Here is a 10784-nt window from a genome sequence, read left to right as displayed (position 1 = left end):
GAGATGATAAAACCCAGGCAAAGAGGTTTCTGTCTGCACATGTTGTCTTCTAGATAATCCTACTTGAGTTCATATAGACCTTTAAACAAGATCTCAGAAGCTTCCTTATTTCAACTTCTGCAAAAGTCACAAAACTTACCTTCATCTCCCCTTAACATCTGCTTTGCTGCCATTTCTACTTTTTACCCCAGGAGTGAATGAGGTGCGCCAAGGTGCCATGATGGAGTGGTCACTTAATTTTGTTTGTAAAGCCAAATCTCCTGTGCTCTCCATAATTATGAATCAATTTTACATAAATAGCAAAATTAAGCCCCATTATTCTCATTTACCACAAAATTAAAGGAATTAATTAAACATGGAAAAAGTGCTGATGCCTGCCAAGTCACTACTTCCAGTAAATAGGAACAAAATCAGGAATTATGTCTAGGCAGGAATATAAATCATCACATTATCCAGAAACACAGTGAAGTGACATACTTGGGAAGATTCTGTAGGTAGTAAATGTCCAAAAACACCAATGTGTTCCTGAGTTCCTCTACTGAAGCTAAGGTAAGGAAAAAACACACTTCCTTATACAGATGGGGTCTGGCATCTTATAATGCCAGGTGTGGCTTCTTCTTGGTATGTTGCTTTGGGAAGCTGTGGTTTGTGATTGGTTTAAGTTTGAACAAACCCAGAAGTGAAGGTAAACTTAAGATGTGCTTTCAAATCTGGATTTGCCTGAGGAATTCCATTCATGTGAGTGTTGCTAATGAGCTCAACTAACCTTTAGAAATCACAGGACTGGAGCATCAGTACCTCTATATGAAAGGTTGAGTTAGGTCAAGTCCCTGAAATAAATGAAAAAGCAGAAGGAAATGAGGGGGTAAGGGAGGTTGTTAGGGCTTTCATGATTTTTGATACTGGGCTCAATAGTGCTCAGATGTTAGAAAGTTTAAAATTATGAGGATGAGAATGGTTAAGTAGTTTCATAAATTGGGAAAGAAAAATTCCAAAATAGAAGTGTTCTTCAAGGGCTCTCCAAGAGTCCTTTGCAATGATCTTCATTATGAAACAATGAAATATATATTATTCCTTAAATAAGCCCACCAAAATTATACCCCTTTCAACTGTTGGGCTGCAGTAAAAAAAATCTTCATATCTTCTTTAATGAGATCTTTACTGCTCGTGTAAATTTGTCTACTGATGAATTTTTGTCTTGGGAACCCTGAATTATGTTACCTTGAGTTGTTCCTGGTAAGCATGCAAGCATTCACCCAATTTTTGCTGTGAAAATGTCTCCTTCTGGCAAAGTGAAAGCAATTGGAACTCAGTTTAATTAGCTGTCTTCTGTAAATATGCCATTATTCTTCTAGCTCCTTGCTGGTGTTATATTTACAAAGGAAACAGATAGAAATAATTATGTTGGGTTGTAGTTAGTCAGTATTAGTTAATGCCTGAGCATAATTGAGAGAAAATTAAGACAACTACAGATTATGGGTACAAAGCAGAGGATAAATGAATGTCTGTCATAACAGAAATGTTACCTATATTTTTAGGCATGAAGTGGGAACTCAACTGCACAGAAAAGCAACAAGTTTCTCACTAAAACCTCTTTAAGTAAGGAGCACATGGAATCAACATCATCCTCTGTTGAATAATCATATGGTGGGTTTTCTATTGCAGATATTCACTCCCAGGCCAACTTTTCTTGGTGACTCAAAACACTTCTGAGCCACTCATGTTTCCTGACTCAGTGGAGCCCAGGAAAGGCAAACTCATTTTAATATGAGCCAGAGCCAATAAAATAAAGGATGAGAGTCTGCCATTCCCAAAATACTCAATGTATTCCTAGATCAAATATAAAATGTGAATGAATTAGCTGTTTTATTAGCTTCTATTACGTTATTAAGAGTTGACTAGTTTTTAAGACTTTATTCTTAGGATTTATAACACAGTCATTAGTGTGGATAATTATGACTCAGAAAGTTTCCACAACCTATCCTGGTAGGAATGATAGGGAACAGGTCACTTGGAGCAGTCTTCCTCAGAGCTCAGATGCTGGAAGAAATACCCCACCCCTGCCATCAGTACTGTAGCTTGGGGGAGGGGAGCAAAATTGTAAAGTAGGTTAAGGACACAGGCTTTGGCATCAGGCATCTCTGGATAGTTGTTCTGGTCCCAATACTTGCTAACTCTGACATCATGGGTGACTTGTTTACTCTCCCATTTTTCTCATGGGAAAGATGGGCATAAATAACACTAGAACAAAAAGTTTGGAAGGACTAGTGAGGGAAGTCCTGTAAGCACTCAGCACTGAGTAAAATGCAGAAAAGGGGGCTCACTTAATTGGGATGACTACAACTTCTGGCACTATTTCTAGTCTACCACCACCTACTGAGAGCTATTTAAAAGCACTGTTTGAATACACATAGCGGGGGTTTTTGTGTGTTGTCTGGAGGCAAAGAAGAGTTTGGGCTAGGAAAAAAATAAAACCCAAGGGAGGAAGTAAAAAGTGTTGGGTTTGTCCCCAACTGATACAATGGGATGAGTTTGAGATTCTACTGTCAGAGGAGTGACAGACAAAACACTTTCGTCTTTTGTCTGTTTTTTTTTATTTATTTGTATACTTATTGTTGCACATGTGGGGCTTGGCAAAATTCTAGCTTAAAGCAGAAAATTCTAGCTCAAAGAGATAAATGGAACATGAGCTGGGTGGTCTTGAGATACAAGTGAGAAAAAATGACAGGTATTTGGAAGAGAGGCTCCTGTCACCATTGCAGGGTGCCAGCCATACCAAGATACGCTTGGGACCAAGAGTCTTAAGTAGACCCAAAGACTCAGGTAGACCCTGAAAGTTAGAAATTTCCACCTGGTGGCTTGGCACTAATGGATGTGGAGAGCTAGAGTGGGACAGGGAGATAGGGGAGAGCAGGTCACAGATCTGTGTAGAGGCAGATTTGGGGGAATAGCTGAGTGGCCAATTTCTAATTATGGGGGCACAAGTCATCACAAAATTTGATTATTTACTTTGACCATTTATGTGTTTATGTCATAATCATAGAACTGGGAGATCTAAGAATGCTAGTTGATATTCATATACTATGTAATAAAAAACATAAAAACAAACAGAACTCTCTAGGTAAGGTAAATCTCACCAACTCCCAGCAAAGTGCCAAGCTGCCTTTGTGCTCTTTCTTCTCTACTTTCAGTCCAAATCCAATCATTGGGCTTTCCTCTCCCCTGAAGTTCCCCTGAGAAGAGCAGGCTAAGCCCTCCCTTAGTGAATATGCCTGAGACACTGGTTTTCTGCCCAGCCTCAGAGAGGGGCCTCATGGAGCATGGGGGCTACCGGTCTGGGGGCACTTGAGGCACTGGAGCTGCTGGGCTGAAGCCACTGGAGAAGACGGAGTGAGGTGACAGAGATACCAACAATAGCCCCATCTGCAGAGCAACAGGATTTCTAACTAGGCTCTTCATTGAATTACTAAGAGACAGCTATCTTCTCCAGACAGAAATTTTTACAAAGCCTGAAAATATGCCCTTCTGACAAAAATCCATCCTGTATGCTAATGAGGCACTTTCAAAATCCATGTACCAGTAAGAAGAAGTTTGATGGCATACTGGGGAGCTGAAATGTATACCTAACCAGACCGTTTTCATCCAAACATAGTGCCCAAATGTGTGTCTGAAAATGAAGTGCACAGCCGATAAAGGAAAGCGGAGCACAAAGAAAGAGGGAGAAAGCAAAGGAGAGAAGTGACAGAGAATAAAAAAAAGTCCTCGGTTAAGTCTGAAGAATGTTACCTTCTCAGCTCAGGGCTGACTCTGAAACAAGAGTGGCCTTTGCTCCTGAGATGGAGGAGAGAGATATGAAAGGACAAAATAACCCTGCCAAGATGAACATTTTACACAACAAATAGTCAACTCCCTCTAAAAATTCAGAAATATGAGGATATCCTGGAATATTAAGTGTGTCCGAAACACCAATCTGGGCTAATCACCTGTGGCTGTATTTTTGGTTCATTAAGCTGTATCTTTATAAGCTAAGAGGCAAAAACCACCTCAAAAAATTCCACAGAGGCAGAGAACAGAGCATTGAGAAAATGCTCTTATAAGTGAAATCTCAGGCAAATGAAGAAGCTGCATGAATCTAATAAAAAACAGAGGTAAATCACTCAAGCAATTAAGATCTGAGGACCGTTAACTTAGCGGCTGATGTAAGAGTGCCTGTTCTGGAGTTCAGAGTTGCTTGCTAGCTGTGTGACTCTAGAAGCAGGACTAAACTTCCCTGGGCCTCATTTCCCTCATCAATGAAGTGGTGATTAAAATGAGTTCCTATCTAGCAATATTGTAGTTGAGTCTTAAAAGATTCTCTTAGAATAAGATGGTACAGAGTAAGGGCTGAACACATGATAGCTGTCGTTGTTGTTATTACCTTATTTCGCCGTGTATAATGCACACTTTTCTGCCCAAATTTTTGAGGGAAAAATAAGGATGAGCATTATACATGGGTAGTTCAAATTCGATATCTATATAAGTGTTTTAATTCCTTTATTTATGCTTATGCGTTAAAAGTGTACCATCTAGAAATCAATAACGATATCCATATACAAAACAATACCCTGGAATATGATAATCAGTTTTGTTTCTAAATATAAAGAGGTAAAAAATTTAATTTAAAACAAAAGATTTTTTTCCTGAAAATTTGGGCCTAAAACGTGGGCATGCATCATACACGGCAAAATATGGTATTGTTAATACATAATCTGTCCTGTGTTACATTTGTCTCTATCAACTAACCAGAACATGGGGAAATAGTAGTAGAATTATCACCTAAGAAAAGGGGTCAAGTTGACATGATTTTATTTGAAAGGATGAGTTTTGCTGCAAGTTAACTCCTGTCTGCTGATGCTGGTTACTCCTGAGACACGGAGCAGAATTTATAACGTTCTCAAGATCTATCAGTGCAATCTCTGTGCGGTTCCTGCCTCATGTTTTTGCTTTATAGATTAAACAATGCTTAGTCTGTGGTGACATTTAATAACTAGTAGCCTTTATTTTTGTTAATCTCATTATCAATATCATTACAGCTATAATATTACCATACGACCTACAGTGGAATAATTCCATTTAAAATCTTACAATCAAGTGCAGGTGAAGAACTCAGATGGAGCCTCCCCATTTTCCAAAATGGGGTTAAAATCTCTTTTGATCTTTTTCTTTCTTTTGCGGGGAGGAAGGGGGAGAAAATGAATGTAAAAATGTTTTCTAAAATCTAATGTATATTTCGTCTTGTGTCTGTAAAAATAATTAAAAGCTATCTCAACCTGCGCCGCGAACGTATTTTTGTCTGCTACATTTTATGTTCAGAATGGTATGGGTATTTATTATCCCTGGTTCTCAGCAGTGAAACTCTGCCTGTTGAGAACCTGACTGGAACACAGGAGAAATTGCGCCATCTGCTGGCTTTTATGGAGAACTACTTGGGGGAAGCTGCCCACAGTCAAGTAATTGCCCTGGGCAGTAAAACTGTAATGAGGCTGAGTCGTCTGCCCAATGGTTTGAGACCTAAGGCACAAGGGGTATGTAGGGCTCAGTCATCATTGAGGGTCTCTGACCAGTCACTATTTGAATCTCACTACTATGCTGCTGACTGTGGCACCCGTTTCCGACCCCTCTCTCAGGACAACACCTGCTGTTGCCATTCCTGAAGCTATTCAGCAGGGAACAGGCCTGATGTACTTACTCATTCAGCTCCTTGGCATTCTTTCCAATTCCTTGCCTGGTGGTTCTTCATTGCCTGTTGCTTCCTGGCCTTGGGTTGGGCCCAGGCCACCACAGGCTTCAGGTCTTCTCTGTTGTTTTCTTTCTGCTCCCAAGGGCCTCAGCCACCTGTCAGGCAACATGGCTATCAGGAAGAGGCACCATGCGTACCATGGCCAGTGCACTGCGCCCTCAAGCTGGGTGGAGACAGATGCTGACCATCCCAAGAGTCACTGCTATTATTATAAAAAGCTAGGTCACTACTTTCCTCCACGGGGAGCAGCTCAGGCCAAGTCCCCATTTAAACAAACCATTACAGTTACACAGACAGCCTCATACATATTAGAAGCCTCCCAGAACCACATAAGAGGACTCTTTAGGAGACTTTTCCTGAGCTGAATGTACAAATACATGAATAATAAAAAAGCTGACCTGTATTGAGCACCTACTATATGCCAGGTATTGTCATATGTACTTTCACATATTATTCTAGTTAATCCTCACAACTCTATGAGGCAGATACGATTACTATCCTTATTTACATGTGAGAAACAGAGGCAAAGAATGGTTAAACAGTTTGCACAGGACTCATAGCTAGTTAACGGCAAAGCTGGAATTCAAACCCAGGCTGCCTGGCTCCAAAACTATTACTTCTCATCTCTAAGCTTGATTTAAGTACTTAACTAAGATTGAAAAACCAAATAATGTAACCAGACACAAAGGTCAGGGACATGATGGAGTCTCATTGAGGTCACTAGCAGAGGAGTCCCAGATGTCTGATTCCTGGAATAGTAACAGGGAGCCAACTTCGGAGATCATGAATCAAAGAGGGCTGGAGTAAAAGAAGAAGGATTGTGAAAAGTGGGAAGATAGCAGAGCCCTGGGAGGATGAGGGAGAAGTCTCTGAAGTGAAGAACATGAAAAAAGAGAGAACAATAGGAAAATGAAAATGAGGGGACAGAGTTCTTCACATTCAAAATCTTAAAACTGAATTAGCTTAGTATAACCGTGGACCCCAGTAGAAGGAGGAGCTGAACAGAAGCATGAGGAGAAACATGTAAATTTAACTACCAGACCAAGTGGTTGGCTTTGGTGTTGAAGTACCGCCCAACCTGAGTGGCTAGTGTACCATCCTAAAGCCCTCAGGGGTTGTGGACAGCTCACAGACATCCATCTGTACCACTGGACGAGACTGTCGCTCACTCACAGGGTCTATTGGAGACTAGTCACTGGGGATACTGGTGCAACCAGCACTACATGTACCCTCCACTCTTGGGGGGGTTGCATTCTATGGGAGGAGTAGACAGAATACAAACAGGTAAATTCAATAGGCTAGTACCACATCAGAAAATATACTCTAAATGAAATAAACCGGACACTGTGCTGGGGAACAGTGGAGAGGACAAAGATCTATTGGCTACAGAGAAGGGTTATGGGAACTTGTCCAGGCCCCTCATTTCAAAGGGCCTCGCATGCCCAATGCTGATGGCCCCTCCCGTGAGGATCCCCAGGAAGGCACAGGGTGAAACTGACAGGACTGAACAATGACCTCATCTTAGAGCTCTGATCATGTGCTCATGCGAGGACTCACCACCAAACCACAGGACTCATTATGCTGCACATTCTTCTTACAAAATGAATTCTCCATCATCTTGTGAATAAGTGAATTTGAGTTTCATTGCATTCTATATTATTTATACATTGTTATACATAAATAATATAATTTTAAATACTTTAAATATTCTGAAAGCTGGGCATTTGATTTGGCATTTCATTGGGACGGGGAAGGCTGTTGGCTGGAAGCCTCAAAACAGGCATGAACAGAGGCCCCCAGGAAGGGGGATGATTTTGAAGATGAGACACCAAGCAGAGGGACAAAGAGCATTGCCAGGTGTATAACGAAGCCATTGCACATTTGGAGGACAAAGGTACCTCTCCAGGACTTACATTAAAAAGAAAATTTAAATACCATTAGAAAATAAAAGATCCCTGGAAGTTCTGGTAGGAAGGCTTAGAGTTAAGTCCCAAGCACTGATTCTAATTTAGCCAAAAGTGGGGAGAACAAAGACTTCTTCTCTGGCTTAATGCTACCTTTAAGCTTGATTCCTCGAGGCTCACCAGGAGAAATGCTGAAATGAATCACTGAATTTCAAGAAGCTCAGTCAACCAACAGATTGTACATCTTAGGTTCACCCTATGTCTGAAAATAGGCATTAAAACTGCAATTTCCTGGAAAAACATATAAGTTGAGGCAGAATTTCGGCTAACAACCTTCATGACATGCCTTGTGGTAACGGATGGTAGCTGACCAAAGGCTGAGCTCTTTGTCTTCTGGTGGTTGTAGCTTCCAGCCATTTCTGCAAGAGTTTCCATGGCCCACACAAGACCATCAACGATCAACTTTCTCACTCAGGCTGGGGTTGAGGATGCTAAAAGTTCTGTTTTGTCCATTACAGTTTCAGGACAAGGAACCCATGATTGACTTACAAGAGATGATTCTGTTTGGCCAGAGGCAAAGCAACAATTGGTCTATTTGGGGAGGACTTGCCTGTCACTAGGGGAAGGTGTCTATGTACTGAGAAAATAGAATTTCCTATGTAATTTTATTAACCAATGTCACCACAATAAATTCAATAAAAATAAAAACAAAAATAAAATTAGAGCACACATTCTCTTTCTTTTCTTCCTCTTCCCCACCACAGAGGAGACACTGAAATTTTACCAAATCTCCTTCAATTTCTCACCATGTTAACAAGTGTTTCCCTGCTTTAAATCTTTTTTCACACTCTGTATCTCTTCCCCATGGATGGAGTTTCCCAAGGGAAGCACCCTGTCAACCCCTTTCCCAGGCACTTAGACCATTGTCTAAAACCTTGCAAGTCCCCACTAAGTATTTGTTAAATGACTGCACTACCAGATTATTGAAATCTGTATCTACTACCATTGAATTCCCTCTGGTAGTTATTAAAAGATTGGTTTCTCTTAGTTTGATCAACAGCCACTGGGAATCAACCATCATTGAATAATTCACTTATTTTATTACCATATATCTATTGGAGAATTGTTATGTGTCAGGCACCGTATGAGATTTTCAAGATCCAGCAGTGAATAAAACAGCCAGAGCCTGGCTTTCCAGGTGCTGACAGCAGAAAAGACTGGGGCCAAGAAACTTTCTGGTAAGAGGCAGAGAGTAAATATCTGAGGTGTTGCAGGCCACATGTGGTCTCTGTAGCATATTTTTCTTTACCTATTTTTTCCAATTCTTAAAACTATAAAAATCATTCTTATCTCAAAAGCCAGGGGCTAAATTAGCCCATTGGCCAGAGTTTGCCAGCCACATGTAAGACACAAAACAGGTAAGAGTGTTGATAATTACATAAGCACAGATGTGAGAAGCACATAGAAGAGGGAGAGAGACAACCTGCAGTGGGGAAAGATTTTGGAGGGAAGGCCTCTTGGAAAAAGAAACATCGAAAGTATAATTTGATGAAAGAGACAGGCAAAATGCAAGAAGAGACTGAGGGAGCCCTCAGTAAAGGGGCCACAGGTAAAGGCTTCGGGCGCAGAGCTGGCGGCATCCTGCCCACACAGAACCTCTGCCACCTCAGGGAGCTTGGATATTGCCTTAGGGCCAATGAAAGCCCTCAGGGGCTGTAAGGGAAAGAGTGCCAGGACCTGATTCAAACTGCTTCAGGAAGTGAAAGGTACAGGTGGGGAGGTCAGTCAACTCTAGTCTCATGCAGCAGGATGAATCATGTTTCTCCTCCACCCAAAAATACGTTGAAGTCCTAAAGCCCATTACTTTAGAATGGGATCTTATTTGAATATAGGGTCATGGGTGTGGGTGTGAGTGTGGATGTCAGTGTAAGCTGGGGATAGACCTAGGTTTTGGTTTGGGGCCCAAGGTTGAGAAAGCAGGAAGATACGAGATGATGGAGAATTTACCTTGCCCAGTAGGGCCCCAAGGATATGACAAGAAGATGTAGAGATAGACAGATATCTGGGGGGGGAGGCAGGAACATGTGGCTTGAAAAAACAGCTTCCTCAAACAAGCCCCCCGTGAGCTCAGGCTCTGCTTTGGTATGTCTGGTGCAGGAGGGCGGCCTCTCACTGTGTTAGTTTTAGGCATCTTCTTTAGAGGAATCACACCATGGGAGATATAAAAAAGGTTGAATGTTATTTTAATTGCATTTGTTTTCAATTTATTTTCAACTGTCTAGGGAAAACCTTTTATACTCACATCATTTGATTCTTTTTTACTTCATGCCCATTATCCTCATAATGAGTTTTTAACACATTAATGCAGCCCCGTTCGCTGAATGATGATTCACGTTGGGCAAATCAATAAATAGCAAAAGCATAAAAATACACCAAACTAAGACACTGAACCAGACTATCAATGGAAAACTTGGGCTCTCACTTCCTTAAAAGTGAACTATATTCTGACATTCTGCCCCGTAGTATCAGGGAGAGTTTCATAGGAATTCCTGTTTTCCAAACTTCAACTCCTGAGTGTCCATGGGACAATCAGAGCCAAACATAGGAGCCAACAGGAAGCTCCCTGCCTGCCATTGGCATTTAGTCTGTCTTTTACCTGCATGTCTTTCTAATAATGTGCTGTGTTTTAAACAATCACTTTTTCTAAATGTATTTATGAAGAAAAGGAAAAAATCAGAATATAAGCTCCTATGGATGGTTTTTGAGGTTCAAAGGCAGCTAAAGGAGAGAGAACCTTTGCCACCTATGCCTACAGTTCATGCATCTAACATCGACTTAGATGACATCTGTGACCATTGTAGGCGTCACCATGGCTTACAGAAAACAGAACAGCTTTTCAATTTATAACTCCTTTTGAGGGCTTCACATGCTTCTTGATTCAACAAAAAAGAGGGTTTCTCTGTCACCCACCCCACAATGATTGCAGAGAGAGAAACATGCCTTGGAATTCAATTAATAAAGATTGAATTAATCTCTTGCCCATCTCTGCCAGAATCTTAACCTAAATTAATTGAGAAGTTCATAATAATCCAGTGCAGGAG

The sequence above is a fragment of the Pteronotus mesoamericanus genome, unplaced genomic scaffold (genome assembly GCF_021234165.1).
Source record: "Pteronotus mesoamericanus isolate MK-2021 breed Mesoamerican mustached bat unplaced genomic scaffold, CSHL_Meso_final scaffold_54, whole genome shotgun sequence".
NCBI classification, from domain to species: Eukaryota; Metazoa; Chordata; class Mammalia; order Chiroptera; family Mormoopidae; genus Pteronotus; species Pteronotus mesoamericanus.
The sequence above is the reverse complement of the archived record's forward strand: the minus strand, read 5'-3'. Positions refer to the sequence as shown.